The sequence below is a fragment of the Hemicordylus capensis genome, chromosome 4 (genome assembly GCF_027244095.1).
Source record: "Hemicordylus capensis ecotype Gifberg chromosome 4, rHemCap1.1.pri, whole genome shotgun sequence".
Lineage (NCBI taxonomy): Eukaryota > Metazoa > Chordata > Lepidosauria > Squamata > Cordylidae > Hemicordylus > Hemicordylus capensis.
The window spans coordinates 228879823-228905149 of NC_069660.1; the positions used below are offsets into that span (position 1 = coordinate 228879823).

Here is a 25327-nt window from a genome sequence, read left to right on the forward strand (position 1 = left end):
TTTTAGATTGTGAGCCCTTTGGGGACAGGGAGCCATCTTATTTATTTATTATTTCTTTATGTAAGTAAGTAAAACTTTATTTCGGTCGTAGACCAGCAATTATTTCTCTATGTAAACTGCTCTGGAAACTTTTGTTGAAAGCAGTATATAAATATTTGTTGTTGTTTGTTGTTGTTATTGTGATACATGGTTATTTTTATCCTCACAACAATCCTGTGAGGTAGGCTGAGAGATATATGACTGGCCCGGAGTCACCCAGTGAGTTTCATGGTTGAATGGGGATTCAAACACGGGTCTTCCTGGCCCTAGTCCAGCTCTCTAACCACTATACTATGCTGGCTCTTTGCTGGAATTAAACTTCTCTTTGTGGAGAAGTCTGTACTTCAAATTGCAAATCTTTGTTTTGGCACTCCAGAAATTACTTGATTCTGTTCTGCAGCAGTATATAAATATATGAAGCAGGGTGTGTGTCTCTCTCTGTGTGTGTTTGTTGTTTCACCATAGCAACTTTTCTCCCTTTTCACCTACTGCATAAGCCAGCGTAACGTAGTGGTTAGAGTGTTGGACTAGGACCAGGAAGACCCGAGTTCAAATCCCCATCCAACCATGAAACTCACTGGGTGACTCTAGGCCAATCATGCATCTCTCAGCCTAACCTACTTCACAGGGTTGTTGTGAGGGTAAAAATAACCATGTATACTGCTCTGAGCTCCTCGGAGGAAAAGCGGGATATAAATGTAAAATAACTTCTAAAATAACCATGCTTAACTTCTATGTATGTTATAATGTTGTATGTGAATTTGTTATTAAAATATTAAGGTTATTTTTGTAAAAGGGACTGAATGAAGTAAATAATAAAGACCTATAATAATTTATGATTTTAATGAAAAAGGAAAACTATATAAAAATGGCGGGGGGGGGCACACTGGAGCAAAATTGGCCAAGGGGCGCAAGGTCCAGCTTTTTACTGCTGATTACATTACCAGACTTTCCCCTTATTTTGTATTTTTTTGCATACAACTTGAAAGTGGTGTGTTTTTCCCCCTGTTGTGACGAACAGAAACACATTTCTTTGGTATGATTAGTTTTTTAATGCAGAGTACAAGTTAAGATTTAATTACTGATTAATAATTTAGCCAAGACAATTCTGGGATCGAGGGTAGAACAGTACAAATGTTTGGAGACTCAGGAATTCAGCTTACTGAGAAGGAAATATTCTTGACACACTGACATACTGCCTATTTTCATACATTCATTGTGGATATTAAAACATCCACAGATTTTTATTGGATAAATTTACTGTTTTACTCCTAGCGCTTTGCCATATATCCAAATGTACTCTGTAATTAAGCTTTATTGGGTGGAAGTCATAGAAAATTAAGCTCAGTGGGCATTGCTACAGAGGTCACAGCTGCAGGTAAAATACCAGGTGCTCCAGCAGTGGAAATTGTTATCATATGTGGCAATTGGCAGTCAAGGGGTAGGTGATAACCTGACATCACAGAACATCTGATAAATTGGTATTCATCTGGCTCCCTACATAACTTGTACATAACACTGGACACCAACTATGCACTGTGACCTGCAAGATGCTTAAAGTTTCCTGGGCAGTGAAAAGACCTGGGCAGCATCCAGTCTAGGTAGTCATGACTAAACACCATCCAAAAAGCACCACTGAAATATATGGAACGAGTTAGTCATGACAAATATAAATTCCATTAATTTCAGAGGGACTTATTCATGACTATCTCACTCTGGATATTGCCCCAGGAGATTAACTGAACACTCAAGAGCTGCCATACATTCCCGGTAGTCTATGTTTTGCTAATTGGGCCAGGTATACATCAAATTGTGTATACCTGGCCTAGGCACTGAAGCTATTCCCACAACTGGCAAAAATCAGGCTAGGGAAGGCTTGCCCAATTTCTCCCGATTGTGGGAAGCAACGGGAGCTGAGCGGCTCCTGGCAGCAAGCCCGCTTAAATCCCCCCCGAAATGAGGTTAGCAGAGTGCACGCTCTGCTAACCCCGTTTTTCAGATCATGTGTTGCTGTAGTACACCCCCGTGCCATGGCAACCCATAAGTAGCCTCCCAGCATTGGGAGGCTCCCGAGAATGCCCCGCGCACTCACATGAGTCATTCTGGGACTTCGGCCCCAAACTCCACCACCCCAACTGGCTCTGTGACAAAGCTGGTAATCATCAGTCCAGGCACCCAGGGAGGGCTAGGCAATCATCTGTGAGGAGAGCAGGTCAAACCTGCTCTCCCCGCAAAACCCATTTTGGTACTTCACACTGCTGTGTAAAGCACCTCACTCTGTCAGTAGGGATGTGCACAAGCCTCTTCAGAGGCCCTTTTATGGGCTTCAGAACAGGTTCAAACAACCAGAAGTTTGACTGGTCTGAAGGCGGAGGATACCTTTAAGGGCAAGGGAGGGTGCTCTTACCCCTCCTGCCACATTTTCCCCACCAGCACTGCACTTTAAAAGGGTCCATCAGGGCAGCAGCATACCTCCCTGACGCCCTGTTGCCTCGGACCAGAAGTGACCGGAAGTTCCCAATGCACATGCGCATGAGCCACCTCCCACCAGTGCTGTGCACATCCCTTTCTGTCAGGCAGTTCACAAGGATCTCCTTCATTAGCCTTTTGTCTGGTTCTTTGCTGAGACCAAAATAAAGACTATTGGCACAGCTGGTGCACTAGCCAAAGCCGTGCAAAGGCACCCCTAGCCACCACCTCCACCTGAGCTTCCAAAAGCAGAGCTGGGTCCAGTAATACCCCAAAGCTGCGTACTTGCTCCTTCAAGGGAATGCAACCCCATCTAGAACAGGTAGAATCACCTCATCCCGATTGGCTCTCCTACTGACCAACATTACCTCCATCTTGTCCGGATTCAGTCTCAGTTTATTAGTTCACGTCCAACCCATCACGGCCTCCAATCCCTGATTCAGGACATCCACTGCCTCCCTAGGATCAGATGACAAGGAGAGATAGAGCTGAGTGTCATCTGCATATTGCTGACAACTCAGTCCAAGCCTCCAGATGACCTCTCCCAGCGGCTTCATGTAGATGTTAAACAGCATGGGGGACAAAACTGAATCCTGCGGGACCCCACAGGCCAGTGGCCACGAGGCCGAACAATAGTCCCCCAGCACCACCTTCTGGACCCTCCCCCCAAGAAAGGATTGGAGCCACTCAAGCACAGTACCACCAATTTCCATACTCAAGAGGTGTATCCAGAAGGATACCATGGTCAGTGGTATCGAACGCCACTGAGAGGTCCAGCAGAACCAACAGGGATGCACTCCCCCTGTCTATTTCCCAGCCAAGGTCATCCACTAGAGCAACCAAGGCAGTTTCAGTCCCATAACCGGGGTGGAAGCCAGATTGAAAAGGGTCCAGATAATCCGTGTCATCCAAGACCCTCTGCAGCTAGGACACCACCACACGCTCTATCACCTTGCCCCCAAAAGAAAGGTTAGATACAGGTCTATAGCTGTCCAGGCTGGAGGGATCAAGGGAGGGCTTCTTTAATAATGGTCTTACCACCGCCTCCTTGAGGCACAATGGCATCCTACGCTCCCTTAATAAAGTATTAATGATCACCTCCAACCATCTGCCTGTATACTCCCTGGCAGGTTTTATTAGTCATTACGGGCAAGGGCCAAGAGCTCACAATGTCGCCCGTACACTGTGCAGGATCTTGTCCACATCCTCAGGCTGCACCAACTGAAAAGAATCCAACACTACAGGACCAGATGATACCTGAAGCACGTCTGCTGGAACTGCCAAAATTCTGGAGTCCAGGTCAGCACAGATGTGAGCGACTTTATCTGCAAAGTGACAAGCAAACTGATCACAATGGGCTGTAGATTATTCCTCCCCCATTACCTGGGGAGATGTGTGGAGCAATGTCTTTGCTACACAAAACAGCTCCGCTGGTCTGCACTGAGGAGATGCAATGGAGGCGGAGAAAAAAACATTTCTTCACTGCCCCCTCACCACAGAGTAGTAGTCCCTAAAATGGTTTTAGTAGTCCCTAAAATGGGCTCTAGCCTGTGCTTGGTCGGATTCATCACGACTCTTCCTCCAGCGTCATTTCAGCCGTTGCCTGAGTTGTTTCATCGCCCTAAGCTTCGAGGAAAACCAAGGAGCCAAATGGGCTCCACCAAGCCGGAGAGGGCATTTAGGAGCAACCATGTCATGCCCGGGCTGTCTCTCCATTCCAAAGATCAACCAGGGCCTCAACAGGGTCACCAGCTCTGGACACTGGAAACTCCCTGAGGGCCGTCTGGAATCCAAGCAGATCCATAAGCCTCTGAGGGTGGACCAATCTATTTGGTCTGCCATCCCTGCAGAGGGCAGATGGAGCAGTCAAACTAAACCCCAGCAGATGATGATCTGTCCATGACAAGGGAGTTGTCTCAAATTCCCTCACTTCCAGATCATTTATTCCCCCGGTCGGCAAAAACCAGATCCAGAGTATGACATGCCATGTGGGTAGGGCCCGATACCAGCTGAGACAGGCCCATGGTTGCCATGGAGGCCATGAAATCCTGAGCCACACCCACTGGGGGGGGGGCCCAGCGTGGACATTGAAATCCCCCAAAACAATAAGCTTGGGGGAACCCAAGGCCACCTCAGAGACCATCCCTGCCAGCTCAGGTAGGGAGACTGAAGTGCAGTGGGATGGTCGGTACACCAGCAGAATCCCCAGCCTATCTTGGAGGCCCACCCTGATGGACAAACACTCAAAATTCTGAGATTGCCTGACTGGGCACCTGGAAATGGGGAGGATCTCTCGATAGATGACTGCAACGCTCGCACCCCGACCCTTCAGGCGGGGCTGCTGCATGCTCAGGAAACCTGGAGAACAGAGCTGAGAGAGACCAACCCCACTCAGCTCATCCAACCAGGTCTCCATCACACATACCAGGTCAGCATGCTCATCCACAATCCGATCGTAGATGAGAGATGCTTTGGCATTGACTGACCTGACATTCAGCTGCAGCACCCTAATCCTTGAGGGAGTGTTCTCAGAGCTCCCAGGGGTCTCAGGGTTGGAAGAAGAGCTGAAAAAAGAAACCGGTTTCAATTGCCTGGACCATTTCCCCCTTTAATGGCCAGCCCAACTCCCACTGCCATATCTCCCTCTGCCCGCTACCTGTGATATTGCTGCCCCCACACCAACCCCACTTTCCTGTTCTCCCAGACACATCCCTCAGTCCAACCAATCACAGACAGCCCCACTGTAAAACCAGATCCAGGACTCAAACAGACTTATGCTGACTTCTTGATGGAAGAGACATCAAAAAGATCTTCTGACCCCAGGCAGTTCACCCCAAGGCTGGGAGCCCTTGTGCTTTCGCCAACAGGCTTCCACCCCCTGGCTCAGCCTGAGCTTTAAAGTAGTAGCTGCAGCCCCCAAATGGTACACACTTGGAGAACGTGAGACAAGACAAAAAGCACAGTCAGTGCCCCGCCCAACAATCCTGTGAGGTAGGTTAGACTTTTAGCTATGCCTGTAAAGAATAGGGAGCAATAGAAAGCAAATATTTACTGTGTTTGGTGGAAGGGCCAGTGAGCAGAATGAACTCCTGGAACAATGAAATCACAAAATGAGGGAGATCTGCTTGTCCCTTTCTAACACATTTACCATCCTTTGAAATGTAAGTGTAGATATGCAAAGTGAAATATGGTGGAGAAGTTAAAAACTGGGATCAACAGTCAAAACATTGAGAATCTCATATTAAAGTACCAGGCACCATATACAACCCTTTGAGTGATGGATTGTAAATGTACATTTCCTGGCCAGTCACAATAAATGCATGCAGGGTTGGTATTTACAGCAGCACAAGGAAGCTCGGTTGCCAGCATGCCACACATTGCCATGTCAATTTGAGTAAATGTAGACAGACAGCAGCAGCCCTGCTCAAGACATTATATAACTGACCCTGCCTGCTTGCTTGGCGTTACTGTTCAGTTGCGGCTGCAGCTCTCTCTCTTTCAGTCAACTCTCAGCTTGCAAACAAGTCTCTTCCGAAACCTCCTTATGGTGATGACCCTTGACTGGTGCTTTTAGCATGTTCTTGTCACGTTCAGTTCCCATATTGACCCTGTTGATATTGGATGACATGTTTTGATTAATTACCAGTGAGAAATATCACACTCGTTTCAGCCAGAGAAGGAGCTAATGTTCTTTCCATGAGAGAAAGATGTGATTGCTTGAGGTCTGCATTTTTCAGAGCGAGATCTGTGACAACACTCATTTCAAATGCATGTTCTTTTTAATGCTGCTAAGCCCAATTTAATGTTTATTTTATTAGTATAATTCAAACTGGAATATTACAAGACAGCTGAACAGATGGCACGTGGGCAGGGTGGAGGGTGGGAATGGATGGAGCTCTGCCATAGCTACCTGTTACAACAGCCTACCTGTTGTTTGTACATTTTGAGTGCATGTTTATGGGTGTGTCCTGAGAGAGACAACCAAAGCCATGGTTTTGGCTTTGGTTTATATTTCCACGGTCACTATATTTCTTCTTTGTTCCTTGCCCTGCTCCTTCTTATACGGAAGGAAGGCAAAAAGAATCTAGCTTAGGTTTTGGCAGAACTGTTGGGTTTCACTCTGAAGAGCTTTGATAGACTCTAGAATAAAACAGTCGTAATCTGCCCAAGCTGCAGGAGAAAGTGCCAGATCTGAAGCAGATCAGAATGTATGAAGCTGCCATACTGACTATTAGTCTAACTCCAAGCTCTTCCCCTGTCCTACTGCCTGAGTTCCTTTAAATGAGGGGTTTCAAACTGCCCACCCATCGGCCAGATGCAGCCTGAAGAGCTTCACTGTCTGGCCTCTGAGCAGGGACCAGGAAGCTGACCATCAGCTTTGAGAAGCTGCCACTGCATTTCTCCTCCTGCCCTGCTGTATTTCTTCCTCTCACTGCCCTGCCGTGCTCTGAAGCAATTTTACTTCTGCTCCACTCTGAAGTGGTGTTTCTTCCTCTGTGCCCACCAAGCCCACATTTCAGTCTGCCTGTGGCGAGAGGCTCAGTGGCTCCCATGGGTTCATGGGCCAGGAGGGAGAAGCCTGAGCAGAACCCAGCTCCAGCCTGCGCCCCGAGGGCTGCCAAGAGCAGAGGCCCCTAGTGGTGGCTGTGCCAGGCTAGTACGTGGCTCCCTTCAGGATGTAGGCAGTGGCAGAAGGGCTGTGCAAGGAGGCATGCTCCAGACAGAGTGAGTGGAGGGCAAGTGAGAGGGGGAAAGAGGGGAGAGTGGTAGGATTGTCCAAGCAAAATCTAGTATCTGCAGCTCATGGGAAAGTACACTATTCAGAATTTCTTCTTTAAAATACTTTTAAAAACCAATCTTTCCTTTAGCATATTCTGCAGTATTGCATCCAGTTAAATTACGTCTATCAAGTAACATTTGAATATGGCTATTTGTATTTTAAGATTTTTGAAACATGAGACTCATGTCCACTGCTCATTAGTTTTCCTGCAAAGAGGAAACAGCCATTGTCTTCTTTTGGAATGGCAAAACATCCCTGTGTAGGGAGATGGGTAAATAAGATAATTTCAATATTTCAGGAGTTATATTTGGGCTGCATTAATCTTCTATAGTTTGTTAGTATAGTGATTAATCCAGCCCACATCTCTCTCTCTCTCTGTATAAAGTTGCTTGGGCCTCACTCACTCATTCATTGACATGAAACTTCCAAACCATGAGAAATAGATTCTTTGGCCGCATTCACACATAACACAGAATTGCAGTTGAAGGGGCCAGCGGTTCCGCAAGCTACATGCAAATGCAGGCACTTGGAGGTAGGTGGGGTGACAAAACTGAGGATTCAGATTTGGAACTCCAGTCTGAACCCTCACATTGCAGTGAGTTTTATTGCTGCAGCCCAAGGTTGGATGTAGCCTGTGCTATGGTACATCTGAATGTGGGACCACAGGCTGCATCCTCTGGAACTGTAGTTGAGGGAGGAAACACCTCTCTCAACTATGGCATGATTGGCTGTGCAAGCTGTTCTTCAGTCAAGAAGGAAGCCCACACAGCTAGTTCCCTTTCATCTCTGCAGAGAGGATGCTCTCCATTACGTCTGAATTCAGATGGAAGAGTGGGGGTGGGGGGAGGTGCAGAACCACAGGTCCATTGGACCCATGGTTCCATGTTACATGCAAATCTGTTTTCACAGGTAGGTCACAGACCTTGCCCACACTATCAGAAATATCAAAACTCATTTCTTTCCCAGAAATTTCAGGAAAGGTTTCCCATTGGAAAAGCATGGGGAATTATACCTTCTGACATACTTTGGCAGTTTTCTCAGGTAATTTTAGAGACAGAAAGTCAGGAATTCCACAGAATGATGAAGTAACAAACAAGCTATATTATTTGAGATCACTGCATTTCAATTCAGGTCAGATTTCCATGAAACAAACTTTAAAATAGAATACACGAAATGCTCCACACTAGGTATCTTCATTTGTCTATTGCATTCAATTGCCTAGAACTTGTATTTTTCAGGGTTCTTGGCAACAGTGCTATTAGATTCTCAAAACAAAGCATCTCTTCCAGTCTTCAACTAGCAAGGAGTCAAGGGCGAGTGCATGGTCATTTTGTGGTACAGGAAGAATGCTTACAAACAGCAAACCCATGTGTGTCCATGTCCATGTGGCACATCTCTCTCTCTCTCTCTCTCTCTCTCTCTCTGTGTGTACACAATCACACATATTCTCCAGGGATCCAAATAGCTGAATTTTGCCAATTTTTCTTGCATAACAAATTTGTCATGCATACACAGCCAATGATGTGGATATCAAAATATCTTTTCACCTATACCTTGTTTAGAATTCTTGCACTTCAGGCTTTGCATAACACAGTTCTCATCTGCAATTGTTAATAGCCTATGTAATTTACCAATGCAATTTTCCTAGTCAGGGTTTATCCACAATAAAATGCTACACAGCATCAATATTTCCAGTGAAATAAATCTACTGTGAAAACCACAGGAAGAGATCAATACGAAAGAAAATCCGTAATGTTCTTATTGGATTACTACAGGATCTCCTGCTTATTGTATTTGACTTTGTTTTCTCTACAATGATTTCTCTTGTCAGAGATGCTGTTTCATTAAACATTCAAAGGACTATAGCATGCTGATGCTATTAATTGTCATGTACTTGGAAGCAAATTGCAGCACCATAGCCATTATCCATCCAGGACTGCGGTAATGATAAGCCTAGTAGTATCATCTGTGAGAGCTACAAGGAAAAATAAACAATCTCTTCCCATCTATTCCCATCCATCCTGAAGACAGAATTCTGACTATTCATTTGGAAGTACTCATTTTTCTCATCTATCACCTGGCAGCCATTTCGAAAGTGTTGTTATTTAATATAGAACAGGCTTAAACAACCTAAGGCTTTCCAACTTTGTGGAACTTTTCCTATTAGTACTCACATGGGTATTTCAAGCTTCTCATTGGGCCAGTTCAGAATATATTTCGTCCCCCATCCTGAACCAGCCCACTCAATATAATAGGGATGCACAGAGAGTACACACATCCTTATAGTGTGTCCTGACATCCTCTCAGCATAGAAGGGGTAGTTTGTCTGAATTGACACTCTACACATGGCCCAAATACTGGTTTAAATATTGTCTGAACTGTACATTTGCTTCCAATACCTCCACACCCGTTTGTGGGTGATTGCTATGAAATGTTTGTGGGGGGTTACTATGGAAAAGTAGATTATTAGATAGAAAAGACAGATAACAGAAAGAGGGGTTTGTATGTAAAAAAGAGTATGCTATGAGACTCAAAGAAAAAGGCAACTGCTATTTTCGATAGAGTAACATAAGATAAGACATGCAGGGCTGTTTGTATTCTCTGTATCCCACAGTTGCTGTTAGCCACCAACGTTTCATCAAAGGCAAAATTTGAAGTGAACTTGGGAGTTCATCCTTGGGAGAAACACCTGAAGAATTTCAATGGAAAGCAAAGGACTTTTGATAAGTAACATAATTTCTCAGGGGTATTTCACATGTCCCTAGCTGCTGTTCAGTGTGGAATGTAGACTCTAGTAGTAAATCTGGCTTCCAAGCATCACAGGTTTTTCTTTTTCAAAATGCATGCTGGGTTCACAGGCCCAAGTGCTGCACAGAGGCTGACATCCAGGGTATTGCTGTGCTTGTGTAAACATGTTGCCCTTGTGTGGGGTTGGTGCACTAGCTAGACACGCTAAGTCTAGAGCTTGTGCTCCGGACTAGTTTTGCACAACAGGGTGCATTTGCACAACAAGGCACAGAAGTAGGTGCCCATATACCTATTCTAAACTTGTGCTAGTACAACTTCAAGCATCTATGCAACTTCACACAGCTCTGTATCCTGTGTGTGTGTGTGTGCGCGCGCGCACATGTGCAAGTTTGCTTGCCGTGCAAGTGCAATGTTAATCTGGATGTTGGCCAAGGTGTCTTTCAAACAAAGGATTTTTTCCATCATAGGCTTGTTGATTTAATGAAAAACTAGCTGAACGCAGACAGAGCATCTGTGCACTAGGACTTTGTTGCTCTCGTTACCACCACCCCAGCCCCTTCTTTATTGCTTAGTGTCAGCCACCCACTCTCAGCCGCCCCTCCCCTCCTCTCACTCGCCCCCTCCCTACCACTTGTTGGCTCACTCACCCCCTCCCTGCCGCTCGCTCACTCACTCGCCCCCTTCCTGGACTCACTTGCCCCTCCCCGCCTCTTGTTCGCTCACGTGCCCCTCCCCACCTCTCACTCGCTCACTCATTTGCCCTGTCCCTGATGCTTGCTTGCTCATTCATCCCTCCTTACTGCTCACTCACTCACTGCCTGCCTGCCTGCCTGCCACTCACTCACTCACCCACTTCCTGACACTCACTCGCCCCCTCCCTGCCACTTACTCGTTCGCCCACCTCTCCCTGCCTCTCACTCGCTCACTCACCCCCTCCCCACTCCTCTTCCCTATCTGCATATGGAATCCCCACTGCCCAATCACCACAGTGCTTCTGCTCTGTTACCTCTGATCGGTAAAGGATTGTGTGGGCAGGGCTTGCCACATACGACCTTAGCATATTATATATATATAGATTCTACTCCTCTTTAAGTGCAGATTTTCACCAGAAATTACATCGCCAGAAAAATTTAGCATCACTTATTTATTTTATAGAAATGTGTTGGCCCAGACATTGCACAGAAATATAAGTGTGATAGAAATGCTCCATCCTCAAAGAGAGGATGGAAAGTAGCTGTAGCAAAGGCTACTGCATGCTCTGCAGCCTAGAGCAGACGGAAGGGAACGTGGAAGCAATTTTTGCTTCTCTTTCCTCCCTGCAAAAGACCTCCCTCCAAATACTTCCCTGAGGGCTGTGTGACCCTCAGGGAGAGAAGCAAAAATAGCTTCCTCATTCCTCTCCATGAACTATGGAACATGCCTTTGCCACAGCAACTTTCCAGCCTTTGTGTAAAGGCAGATCTCTTCTACCCTTGTATCACTGTCTAACGTGTTAGACATTTCATGTGATTAAATAATAATGGCTCAGCAAATCATGTGCTGGCATGAGGAGGAAAGAACCCTTAAAAGGACAAAGTGTTGTGTTTGATTTCATGTCTTTTAAAAGGCTTACAGTCCAGAATTCAGGAGGGGAGAGTTACTGCAGCTCTTTGCTACAGTAAACTCAAGAATCCAAAGGTCACTTATACAAGCAGCATGCTATTGTGGAAACAGTTAAGACTTTTAACTGGCCATCCCCAAACACCATCAATTAGAGGTCAGGTTTAGTGGTAGAAAGTAAAGGTGGAAAAAAAGTTGGCGGGCACAGTGTTTCATCCATTTTGATTAACCTTGCACTTGTGGTTAATTCAGTTGAGCTACATGCATTGGTTGAGCTACATGCTGCTGATCTGGATGACTAACTTCCATCTCTATAGATGGAATCTGGAACATTTATAATAGGAACATCTTATATAGTAATTCACATCAAAATAAAGCCTTATTTGTTGTTAAGTTTTAGTATCACAATGTGCAATAATAGCTAATTTCCCCAGGAGCTACTAAACTGGAGGGCTAGCCCTAGACCAGATTGTGTGACCCTCCAGTTGTTTAGCTTTTGAATAGCTTATTTGGCATTGTATTTGCATCTCTTCTTACAATTTTGGTGCACAATCAGCATGCATGTTTTATCCTTGTCATACTGGACAGTAAATGTCCATACAGAGATGTATGAATCTGTATTTGTTTCTACTCTATAGATACAAACAAAAACAAATTTATCTTTTTTAAAGAATATCTGAATTGGCAGTGCTCTCCGTGCACATTCCTGGAACCCCAGGTGGTTGTCTGGGTCATTTGTCCCTAAATCTGGTCTTGTTAAAAAGTATAACTCCAGTCTGCAGAACTGGTGGATGTGGTTTACCATCAGTTATATACTGTGATTTGCCAGCTGTTTGACAACTTACTGTTGTAATTTTTGTCTTCTCCATTGCAGAAGCACACAGTCAGTAAATGTGAAAGTACTTTGGATATTTCTGTTTTTGTGTAGAAAGAATTTCTCACTTTCCCTTCTAGCGATTAAGACATTAAAAGGTGTGAAGTCCCTTTAATCCCTTTTAAAAGGTCTGCCTGTTCCTGCAATCAAGAAGAAATAACTTAATATAAAATCAAAATAATGTGTTCTTCCCTCCACCTGGGGGTGGAATAATGGTCCAAGGAGACCTTCAGATCCAGAATGTTTTGTAAAGTTCTGGCTTGAAACAAGCCAGATTTCACCATGTTTAGCCATTTTTAAGTCCCCTCCAAAAAATTCACCAAAAATCAGACGAATGACTCATCGCTTTGAAAACAATAACAACACAGAATCCTGCCAATGTGGACTACATGTGTGCAAGTTTTCAATAACCCTATGCCCATCCATTGTGGAAATATAAAGGTGGGGGGATGCAAAAGAGGCATGCTGTTACCCTTTTTCATTAAGGCAAAGGGCAGATTTCTCCACATGCTGATAGAATGATGGTTCCAGGAGGGTCTTCAGTTTCAGAATCTTTTGTAAAATTCTGGCTTGAAACAAACCATATTTCCACCATTTTTAGCCATTCCACATGTGGCAAGTTTCAATGCTTTGGGGGCAACCAGTGAGTTTTGGTGATTTTACCCCCATATCTCCATTGATTGCTATGGGGGGAAATCTGCATTTAAGTCACAATTGAGATTTGAATTCCAAATCCCATATGATATCTGACATCGTCACCCATAGAATCTGAATCCAAAATTGTCAAAGTCAGATCGGGTTGAATCTGAATACAAATTTTCTGAACACACACAGGCCTAATAAGTACATAGTACATCCTCACTTTTCAGTAATTGATCTTGAAAGCCTTGTTAATGTAATCAGTGCTTTTGAGGTGCAAATTTTATCTATGCCGTTATCAGAAATCTCCATTTTATGTGACTGGCACATTTGTGAAAGCTTCAGCTGTATGTATATAGTTGTTTATGAAATATATATGTCATCGTTCTCTATAAAACATCCAAGGTGATTTATAATAAAAACAATTGAAACAATAAAAATTACAAAATAAATGTGCAACAGGGACAATCCCACAAAGTCTATGCCATCCCACAAATGCAGCTATCCATATGTGGAGGAGAGGGAAGGATTTATGTGGAGCTATCCACATGTAGAGGATTTATGGAATGGAAACTCCTATTTGTGGAGGAGCACACAAGTTGAAAGGGTGGAGAAGATGTGTTAAGGGATTGGATCCACCTCAGTATTAATATGGTTAATATTGGAAATCTTGAAATTGTCATTCATAAGTTGAACTGCTCAGGAGCAGCAGTACAATTGGAAATCTATATGTCTGAAATTTTCTTCATTAAATGTTAATTATCTTCTGCAGGCTCTGTACTGTTTCTGACAAGGAAGACAAAATAGATGTCTCTATATATTTTGCTCCATTTATATTTTATTGCATTCTTTATATTCATTTTTCTATACTCCTCTAATTTCAGCCTGAGTGATACTTGTTTTATAGAGAGATTTAGAGAGATTACTGAAGTTAATTTGGTTTCTTTCCCCCCAGTCTGTCTTGATGCTGATCTAAAATATTCTTCAGGGTAAAGGTTGGCTACCAGCAGATATAGAATAAAGTCATACATTAGGGATGCTTCACACAGAACTTTTTTTGCACATCCAGTCTAACCCAGAGTTAGAGGGTTGGTTAGGAATACAGGAAACTGCCTTATACCGAGTCAGATCACTGATCCATCTAGCTCAACATTGTCTACACTTATTAGCAGCATGTCTCCATGGTTTCAGGCAGAAGTCTTTCCCAATCCTACCTGGAGATGCCAGGGATTGAACTGGCCTTCTCTCAAAGCAGGTGCTCTACCACTGATGTATGAACCCATATGGTTCACATATGTACGGCACTCAGATGATGTCTCTAGCAAGTGATAACTTGCATGCCTGAATGAGCAATCATAAACATAACACAACAGATACAACTTAAATGATCATTTCAGGCAGAATTATTTTCAAGAGAGTTTGTACACATTCGGCTGCCAGCCACTGAGTGCAGAAAAATCAAGTGGTGTGTGTGTGTGTGTGTGTGTGTGTGTGTGTGTGTGTGAAATGGCCCAGGGAGGTGCTTATGGAGAAATGTTACTATAAATAGGATGCATAGCTGGCAGTAAGCAGCAGGAATTTCTGTTACCATGAGTGGCTGGAAACAGTGCTGCCATTGGACTAGAAACTGAATCTGGCCACTCTTTACTAGTTGTGTCTAGGGATATGCAAAGTGGCTCAAGGTCAAGCCAGCTTGAGATCAAGCTCGGAGTTGGTCTGGGGTTTGAAAGGTTTTTTAAAAAACATTTTTACCTGGGCATGAAAATAGCCTGTGCACATGCACAGTGGCCTCAAAATGGCTGCTGCGAGCCAGGAGAGGGCTGGAAAGCCCCAGAAATGGGCCAAACCAGCCCAGAAAATACTGGAGGGAGGCCGGTGGTGGAGGGGGAAGCTTCAGAGACATCTTCCCCATGGCAGCACCCCCCCAGAGGCAGCAGAACAACCCAGGCCCGAGAGTGAGTTTGGAATTTTTAAAAAAACATTGTGAACCCCGGATTGGGTCGAATTGAAGCTGAGCATTGGGTTCGGGAGTATGCAAAACTGAACATGCCCAGTCCAGTTCAAGGCTGATCCAGACTCAAACTGAACTGGGCAAACCAGTTTGTGCACACCCCTAGTTGGGTCCATGTACACCCTAGTTTCATGTGGTAGAAAGGACACAAATCTCCAAGGGCATTGTGGGCTACTCCTATAGAGGTGATGATGTCCCTATGTGAACCAGCCTTTAAAGCTGGGGAACTTCTACTGAATTTAGATCAATGGGAAGTAGTTCCAATGCATGGCCTCTTTGAACTACAATTCATTGGAGTAAAGTCCACAAATATTTTGTTGTTCGTAATGGAACATAGTGGAACTGCAGAGACGGAGTGGGGGAAGAAGAAAGGTTTAATTCTTATCCTCCATGCCAATTATCTAACTAGAAATACACCCTGAAGCAATTTGCCCCATTAGGGAAAACTTGCTATGCCTAAAATCCCTTTACATGTTCATGATGAGAGTTTAGCCCTCAAGAATGGTATCCATAACAGCCTCAGCAGCTTATGGCTGAGAGTAAGTTTGTGTTTCTTCTTCTCTTGTGCCCTGGTCCGGTCCAGTAACTGGAAGTAGTAAGTATGCATAACATTAATTTGCAGTTCAGGAAGAGTGCTTAAAAGAGTGGGACGTGGAGACTGAGACTGGGGACAGTCCATGGGTTTGACAGAATGGGGAAGTTGTTAAGGGGACAGTAAAGTTTCATGGCCATGCTTGCCTGAAGATACTGATGGTAAAATAACAGTGAAGTCTTAGGACCAGGTCTCATGATCCGTGAGACCTGGTTTGAGGCGGTGAGTGGGAAGAGCAGGCTAAGCCTGCTCTCCCTGCTCATGAGCGGGGAGGGAGCCCTGGGCAGCCGAATCGGCCGCCCATACAATCGCTGGCTCCGAGATGGAGCCGGTGAGGGCTGGGGAGCTCGGGGGCCGTGCGGCCCCTGGAAACCCCAGTATGCAGGGCATACTGGGGAGACCCCTGGAGCTGGGAGGCGGCTTTTCACCTCCCCTCATGGGGTCTACTCGTGAGTAGGTGCGGCGCGAAGGTGTGCTGTGGCTACTCACGATAATTAAAACCAGGTTTGCAGAGCACTCGCTCCGCAAACCTGGTTTTAAGGCAGGGGTTCTCGAGCAGGTTACCCGCTCTAGAACCACCGGGCTCGGCTGCGAGCCCGGTGGTTCTTACCATCAGCAAAAATTGAGCTAGGCTCTCCTAGCCCGATTTTTGCTGATCGTCTGAATAGCCCCTTAGAGTATTGTCTCTGTGTATGTGTAAACATAGTGGCAAGCCTATATATGAATCAGGAAGATCTGCATGCTTATTCTTGTAGCTCAGGGTTTCTTGGGTCCCCAGATGTGGTTGGACTACAATTTCTATCCTCCCCAACCACAATCTCCAAAGATCATTATAGCTGGGGATGATAAGAGTTCTAGTCCAACAACATTTGGAGACCCAGGGTTGAGAAACCCTGGTTTCTCATCTGGAAGCAAGGAAAAGGCCACCCATATACTATCTCCAAAGCAAAAATGAAATGGTATATGGTGGTGTGGGGGTGGAATCCTGTGGTGTTGCTATTTATTATTTTATTGATTTATTTATTTGATTTCTATACTGCCCTTCCAAAAATGGCTCAGGGCTGTTGACATTAAAGCAAACTAAAATCAATTGACTATTAAAATCAAACACTATAAAAACAACATAAAACCATTATTAAAACAATTAAAACAGTTTGTAAAACCCTGGAAAATCAGGCCAAACCTTTATGGTTTAAAACCAGTTTAAAAACCCTGGAAGGCATGGCCAAACAGATAGGTCTTAAGGGCTCTCCTGAAGGCCAATATTGAACTCAGATTACGGATTTCTGCCGGGAGTGCATTCCACAACCAAGGAGCAGCTACAGAGAAGGCCCACCTCTGAGTTGCCACCGGATGTATTGGTGGTAACTGAAGACAGACCTCAGATGACCTTAACATCTGGTGGGGATCCTGCAGAAGAAGGCGCTCTCTAAGGTATCTTTCTGGGGTATATGAACTATGTTACTTATACTGGATCTGTGATTGCTTGTATCTACAATTCAGATGGACAAGGAACAAGCAGGATCTTAAATATGAGTGCTGGAAAACTTAGAGATCATATCAGTTGATAAAGCAGCCTGTGTGTGTGAAAGACAGTGGCTGCCTTAGGACGTCACAGGAAACCTGAGGCAAACTCACCTCAGATTAGCCCTGTGACTCCAAATTATTGGAACCATGGTTCCTGACCCAACTGTGGTTCCGATTCCTCCCTCAAACCTCCGATTGAACCCTTGATTGCAAGTAAGGTTCACTTACCTAACCAAAGGTCTGGAGGCTGCATTGTGTCATCTGGTTTGTGCAAGAGGTTAAGGGCGGAAGATCCTCCCACTGCCAGAATCCCCTCCCACTGCTGGAATCCCATTGGCTAACATGGCTTTCCTTCATGGATTGGATGAAGGCTGCACGGCCAGTTCTGGCTCTTTGCAGTCTCCCAGACTGCAAATCACAATAGTCTCAGAGTGCACCAGGGACTTCTAGAGAAACTGCAGATCCTGTGGAGCCACAGTCTGAAGGTACGTCTGAAAGCAACCAGTGTCAGAGGTAGACTGGTGGTTACACTACACAGCCTCTGCATCCACCAGATTATAAAGAGACCAGTTGCTCCTAGTAGCTTCTGAGTGTGGAATCGTATCCAGTCACATAAGATTGACACCCATTATTGACAGCCCAACAATGAAGGGAACTTGAGAAGGTGTTGCCACTACAAAGCATTAAGATGTTTTACAAGAAGGCTATTAATTCCTAATCCATGATCTTTAAGAGTAATGTGTGACATTTTTAGACCCTCATAAGTGGAGCTGTTTCTTTTCCTATCTTATTTAATGTAGCAGTGACTAATGTCTCGTGTAGAGTTTCAAATAAATTATTACACTTCCTCTTGACATCGTTTTGTGTGGCAGTGAGTAATGATCATTCAGCACCTGGAAGGAAGTCTGTAAAAACCACACATTAATCCATCAGACTCAAGTGTAAGTTCTGTTGAAAATGAAGACAGTGATACAGCAAGTTGTGCTTATTTGTGTGTGGGATACTCTCCCACTAATGTTGTCTTCATTTTTTCAGTTATACTCTAAATTACTGGCTTGGAGTTCCAGATATCAGAGTCTGATCCGGGAAATACACATTTCATACTCCATATGGATCAAGGACTAGTGTAAGGTCACAATTAAAATTGGCCTGGTCCGACTGGTTCAAACTTGAATTGAACCAGCCTCAAAAAAAGGCGGTCAGTCTGAGTTTGAACAGAACCAGGCCCAATGTTGTTCAACCCGGTTTGAAGGTTTGAGGGGAGATGTTTGTAAGGGGGAATCTGGTGAGAATTCCCCCTTACAAGCAAAGGGGAATCCTTCCTTTAAAAGGTTTCTGAGGACGGTCGGGGTGGGGATGGCAAGAAGGCACCTCACCACCACCAGCCTTTCTAAACCCTGGCACTCCCCCCAGAAGCACGGCCCACATGGTGATGATGCAGTTCTGGCTTCCACAGATGCACAGAAGCCATTTGCATGACTTCTGCATATGCAGAGGTCATGCAAATGGCCTCTGCACATCCATGGTTCTGGAGGCTGAAACTACGCCACCGCATAGGCTGCACTCCTGGGAGGAGTGCTGGAGTTTAGAGAAGCCTCCACCAGTGCCGTCGGCGGTAAGGTGCCCTCTTGTTTCCCTCGCTGGCCACCCTTAGAAACCTTTTAAAGGCAGGATTCCTTAACATAAAGGGGAATCCTGACCAGATTCCCCTTTACAAGCATAGCTCCTCAAACTGGATCAAACCTGGTTTGACCCAGTTTGATTGAATGGACCAGACGGCCAGCAGACTGACCATGGACCACCCGTGTAGTTCAAATTTGGTTTGAATTTGAACCAAAGTGTCAAAAACAGTTCCATGCACAGTCACACCCCTAGTCACTGTAACATGAAATGTTAATGGAACTATGTTTTCATATTTGAATGAAATGTTTTCATTCTCTTAGATTCTTTCTGTTTTCTATTTGTTTCTATCTTACATTAAGAAAAGGATTTTTAAGAAGCCTTTTAGATAGGAGAAGAATAGGGCTGTCCCTGGATTAAAGAAATTGTTAGCACAATCCTATTTATTTATTTATTTATTTATTTATTTTATTATTACATTTGTACACCGCCCCAAACTTTCATCTCTGGGCGGTTGATAATAGTATAAAACAAGTTAAAATATATACAAAAACTTAAAACAATTTACCAATTTAAAATCACCACAAATTAAAACCTTAAAATTTTAAAGAACAGAAAAAGCTTGGGTGAAGAGGTGGGTTTTCAATGCTTTCTAAAAATTGTCAGATGCATGTTTGCATGTTTATTATTATAAACATGCATGTTTATTATTATTGGCTGCTATCCATAATACTGCTGTGCTCAGCAGCATTTTCTGCTGCGTAATGGCAGAGTTGCAATTTTCCATGATCATGGTTTCCCTCTTCAGCTTCCTGTATCTCAAGAAACTATGTCCCTGAGAACTGCAGGACCCTCAAGAACATAATTTTGGGAGGCAGAGGCAGCTGCAGAAGGAAGGAAAAATTATTGAAAATTATCTCCTCCACCCCCATTGCACAAGAGCTAACAGCCATTATTTTTGTTAGACTATTTATATACCACTTTTCATCAAGAGAAAAGTGCAGTTAACACTTTTCTTTTCTTTTTTGCATTTTAAATTTTTATTGTATTTTACAATAGCTTTTACATCCCAATTATCTAATTCTACACTTAAGTAAATATTGACTTCCCGCTTGCCTTGTGAAGATGAATGTTTTACCTAAAATGTTGTTTCTTTTTCAGACTATTTCTATAATTAATACGCTAAGCTGTTTCAAGCAATGACAAAAGGATATAACTAAATTTGTTTGGCAAGGGAAAAGACCAAGAATTAAATTAAAAAATTTAACAGATGCTAAAGAAAGAGGTGGTCTTACCCTGCCTGATTTAAGGCTGTATTTTGATGCTGTTTGTTTGACATGGTTAACATGTCAAACATGTAACATTATGTTTGACATAATGGATAACATTAAGAAATCCCAGAATACTTGATATGGAAGGATTTGATAGAAGGTTTGGCAGGCACTCATATTTGTGGTATGATAAAAGCAAAGTGCATAAAGACTTTCTTAATCACTATGTAAGAAGGAGTCTGATGAGAGTATAGGCAAAATATAAAAGATGGTTGGAGTGTAAAACTCCACTATGGGTATACCTGATTGAGGCTTTGGAACATAAAGAGACAAGTATGCAATCTGAATGGGGTACTTATAGGGATTTGTTATGTTTTCAAGAGAAGGGCTGTAAATTAAAAAATTTAAATTAAGTACAAAATTTGGTTAGCAATTAGTTTCAGTATCATCAGCTAAATGAAATTTATAAAAAGGATCTTAAGGTTGGGTTTGTCGATCAAATGTCGAGATTTGAGAAGGAGATGTGTCTCTAATGTATAAGTGTATAAGCCCATTTTATAAGCTTATAAAATGTATAAGCCCCTGGTGGCGCAGTGGTAAAATTGCTGCCCTGTAACCAGAAGGTTGCAAGTTCGATCCTGACCAAGGGCTCAAGGTTGACTCAGCCTTCCATCCTTCCGAGGTCGGTAAAATGAGTACCCAGAATGTTGGGGACAATATGCTGAATCACTGTAAACCGCTTAGAGAGCTTCCAGCTATAGAGCGGTATATAAATGTAAGTGCTATAAGTTGTTGCTTTTGGAGGAGACAAGAGATTAAGTGGTTAAAATGACTATGATAAAATGGGCTCAAGATGTGGGTCATAATATAGATATGGCTGCTTGGGAAAAATTATGGAAAACTGATTTAAATTTTACTGCATATTATACTTTAAAATAAAAATATTATAAGATGATGTATAGGTGGTATCTGACACCGAAAAAAATAGCATTAATGTATAAAAATGTTTCAAACAAATGTTGGAAATGTGGACAATGTGAAGGAACTTTTTTCCATATGTGGTGGTCATGCGGGAAGGCAAAGGCTTTTTGGGATATGATATACAATATCATACAGTTACCCAATTCATTAGTAGATTAGTTTTATAAATTGGTTTTTGAATTAAAACAATAGTTTTGAAGCAAAAAGCACATTTCTGGTTTTTAGATGATGATTGTGCATTGCAGCAGACATTGAAGTTATTCTCACAATGGGAGGAAACTGGGCTAAAGGAGCCCAGCCTGATTTTCACCCATCGTGAGAACCACTGGGTTTGTGGGCGGGTGTGGTGGTTCTCTGGCGGCTAGCCCTCCAAAGAAGCCCTCCCCTTAAATAGGGTTTCCCAATTGTGAGTCACGATGGAGTGGCTCCATGCTGTGGTGCCTCGCAAGGCACCTCCACTGGGTGCTAAAATAAGCCTCCCAGCCTTGGGGGTCTCCCCAGGATGCCCCACGCACTCACGTGGGGCATCCTGGGACTTCTGTAGGTCGGACGGCCCCCAATCCCTGCAGCCCCTACCAGCTCTGTGGTGGAACCAGTAGTCATGTGGGTGGCCAATCTGGCCACCCAGTTATGAGCAACTACTCATCTGCAGGGAGAGCAAGCTACGCCCGCTCTCCCCACTGCTCGTGTGGAGAGCCTCATCATCTTATTCAATCAATCTCTTTCAGTCTCTTTATTTTGGTCAGCGACCAGCATGAGGTTAAAACAAATGTAAAAGAGAAGACAATCAAACTTCTATTACAAATGATAACACCAAATAAATTTTAAAAAGTCCTCCTCAGCATAGATCATGGTACTGAAAATACTACTAAAATAATTAGGGATAAAGTTGGCAGCAGTATTTCATACTTATTAAAAATATATTCTGTGTGTGACATAATGGGCCTTCATAACCTAAAATGGTGCTTGCCTTCTCCAACTGATAAAATATGTCTAATTTTAACTATCTTGATATTTCAGGATTTTTAAAAAAATAAAATAAAATAACACGCTGCTTTATTAAGCAGGGTAACTGTTTAATCACTCTTTGTAAATTTAATCTAAACAACTGATTGAATAAAGATTGTAGCCATGTTACAGAGTAAGTTTGTGATATTGTTTAGGGTCTACAGAAAGTCCTTGATACCCTGCAATACTGTGTGACACTGAACTGGTTTATGATAACACTGACACAAATTGGTAATTCCAGGATGAAGTTGTCACTTCAGCCAAGAAACTGATATTGCTGTTTTTGGAATAATAGCTGTACTACTGGCCCACGGGGGTTGTTTGCTTGCACAATTAAGATGCCTCACAAACTGCATCAATGACAACGAGCAGAAAGACATGTCATCTCTAAATGTACAGTATGCTGTCAGATTATGGCCAAGGCCTGTGACATATAAGGCCTCCAGCTAAAAGACCCTATATATTATTATCCAATTAAGATCACTAACTTAAATAAACAGATTGTGTGTGTGTGTGTGTGTGTGTGTGTGTATACAGTATGTGTGTGTGTGTGTGTGTGTGTATATATATATATATTCAACAAATACAGCACATATGTAAAAACTGTGCACCACTGGAAAAGAACAAATAATAAAAACTCAAATATAAACCAGAAATTAAGAGCCATTTGAAGTTAAACACAAGTCCAGTGTTAAGAAGAGATAATTGGTAGGGATGTGCACAGAACTGGCAGTGGGCAGCTCAAGGGTGGAGGGTGAATAGCTTTAAAGGCGGGGGAGGGTGCTCCTACCCCTCCCACCGCATTTCTCCTGCTGGTGCTGCACTTTAAAAGTGTCCAGCGGGGTGGCAGCGTACCTTCCTGCAACCCTGTTGCCTTGTTGGACCCGAAGTGACCATAAGTACCCAGTGTATGCGAGCAGGTTGCACATGCCTGATGTGTGCATACACTCTGGGTACTTCTGGTCACTTTCTGTCCAACGAGGCAATGGGTCGGCGGGGTGGTACACTGCCACCCCTCTAGACCCTTTTAAAGTGCCCTTCTCCTGATGATGTTGACATGGAGAAAAAGATTTAGGTGTCATCAGCATACTGATAACACCCTGCACCAAATCTCCTGATGATCTCCCCCAGCGTTTTCATGTAGATGTTAAACAACATCTTAGGAGAGGAGAGCTGGTCTTGTGGTAGTAAAGAATGACTTGTCCCCATAGCTAAGCAGGGTCTGCCCTGGTTGCATCTGAATGGGAGACTTGATGTGTGAGCACTTCAAGATATTCCTCTCAGGGGATAAAGCCACTCTGGGAAGAGCAGGTTTCAAATTCCCTCCCTGGTTTCTCCAAGATAGGGCTGAGAGATATTCCTGCCTGCAACCTTGGAGAAGCCACTGCCATTCTGTGAAGACAATATTGAGCTAGATAGACCAATGGTCTGACTCAGTATATGGCAGTTTCCTATGTTTCCTAACTTCGGGGACAATATGAAGCCCTGAGGGACACCATATCGAAGTTCAGATTTTGAGGAACAATAATCCCCAAGGGACACCATCTGGAATCTGCCTGAGAGGTAGGAGTGGAACCACTGCAAAGCAGTGTCTCCCACTCCCAACCCCCTCAGACACTCCAGAAGGATACTATGGTCAATACTATGATACTATGGATACTATGGTATCAAAAGCCGCTGAGAGGTCCAAAAGGACCAACAGAGTCACACTTCCTCTGTCAATTCCCAATTCTCCACCCCATAGCCCACCCAAAAGCCAGTCTGAAATGGGTCTAGAAAATCAGTTTCCTCCAAGACTGCCTGGAGTGGGGAGGCCACCACCCTCTCAATTAACTTGACCAACCACGGAAGGTTGGAGACAGGCCTATAGTTGCTTAACTCTGAGGGATCCAATGCAGGCTTCTTCAAAAGAGGTCTAAAAAGGCATCCTGCCCTTCCTCAGAGAAGCATTTATGATTTCTACTAGGCCTTCTACAACAACCCCCTGCCAGATAGTATAAGCCAAGTCGGGCAAAGGTCAAGAGAACAGATGGTAGGCCGACCATTCCAAGCAGCTTGTCCACATCCTCACGAGTCACAAACTGGAACTGATCCAGCCTGACCACATAAGAAGAGTTGCTGGACACGTCTGATTCAGACACTGTGCTAATTGTGGGGTCTAAATCCAAGTCGGCCTGTATACGGTATTGTTTTGTTACTCCTCTAGCTAATCTGATTTGATGAGTTAGCTTTTCGGATAATTCGATCTTCCTGATCATACTGAACCAATTTTCAATGTATAGACCCTTTGAGGATTTCCAGTGTTTAGCTACCTCTATCTTGGCTGCCGCTAGAAGCAGAGTAGTAAGACCTTTATGAGATATATCTTTGTGAGTACTTTTGCAAATTGATAAAATGTTAGCACTGGATCAGGCTGAAAATCGAGCTGGACTATTTCAGAGATTATATGAAAATTTGCTGCCAATAACCTTTTTTTTTAATGGGCCACCCCACCATAAATGAAGGAGAGTACCTCTGTTTTTACACCCTGCCAACAAAACGGGGAAGACATTTTGGTGATATAGTACATCTTGATTGGAGTAACATGCCATCCATGTATAAACTTTAATGTTGCCTCCCTTATCTGGGCAGATGTGGTTCTAAGTTATGGTTTCAGCCAAATTGCTTCCTATTCATTGAGGAGATTCTCATGATCCACCAAAAGTGGGCTAAGGGAGCCTAGCCCACTTTTGGCATGCTGCCACGGGAGCTGTGCGGCTCCTGGTAGCAAACCCTCTTAATTCCCCTTCCCCTTAGCCAAGGTTAGTGGAGCGAGTGCTCCGCTAATCCCATCTTTTGGATCGTGTGTTGTCACGGCACAGCTCCACGCCGCAGCAACACATGAGGAGACCCCGCCGGGAGGCTGAAACAAGCCTCCTGACCCTAGGGGTCTCTCCTGGATGCCCCATGTACTTGTGCGGGGCATGCTGGAAATTCCAGTGGCCACATGGCCCCCGATCCCCACAGCCCCCACCTGCTCCGTAATGGAGCTGGCAGTCATGTGGAAGGCCGATTCAGCCACCCAGGGCTGCTTTCCTGCTCGTCTGTGGGGACAGCAGGCTAAACCTGCTCTCCCTGCAAACCCCCTAGAGGCATTATCTTCAAAGTTCCTAAATCAGTTTCCCATGTT

The 25327-nt window shown here is 44.0% G+C and overlaps 1 long non-coding RNA gene across 1 annotated transcript in view; it reads right to left on the reverse strand.

The window, feature by feature from the left end:
- Positions 1-1094: 1094 nt before the first annotated feature.
- LOC128352931 (uncharacterized) overlaps positions 1095-25327 on the reverse strand; it is a 64250-nt gene continuing 40017 nt past the window's right edge. The window contains exons 3-6 of the long non-coding RNA XR_008320715.1: positions 5954-6116; positions 4995-5072; positions 3766-3833; positions 1095-2967 (exon numbers count right to left, since the gene is read on the reverse strand). This is a non-coding gene — a long non-coding RNA (uncharacterized LOC128352931). The remainder of the gene's footprint in view (positions 2968-3765; positions 3834-4994; positions 5073-5953; positions 6117-25327) is intronic.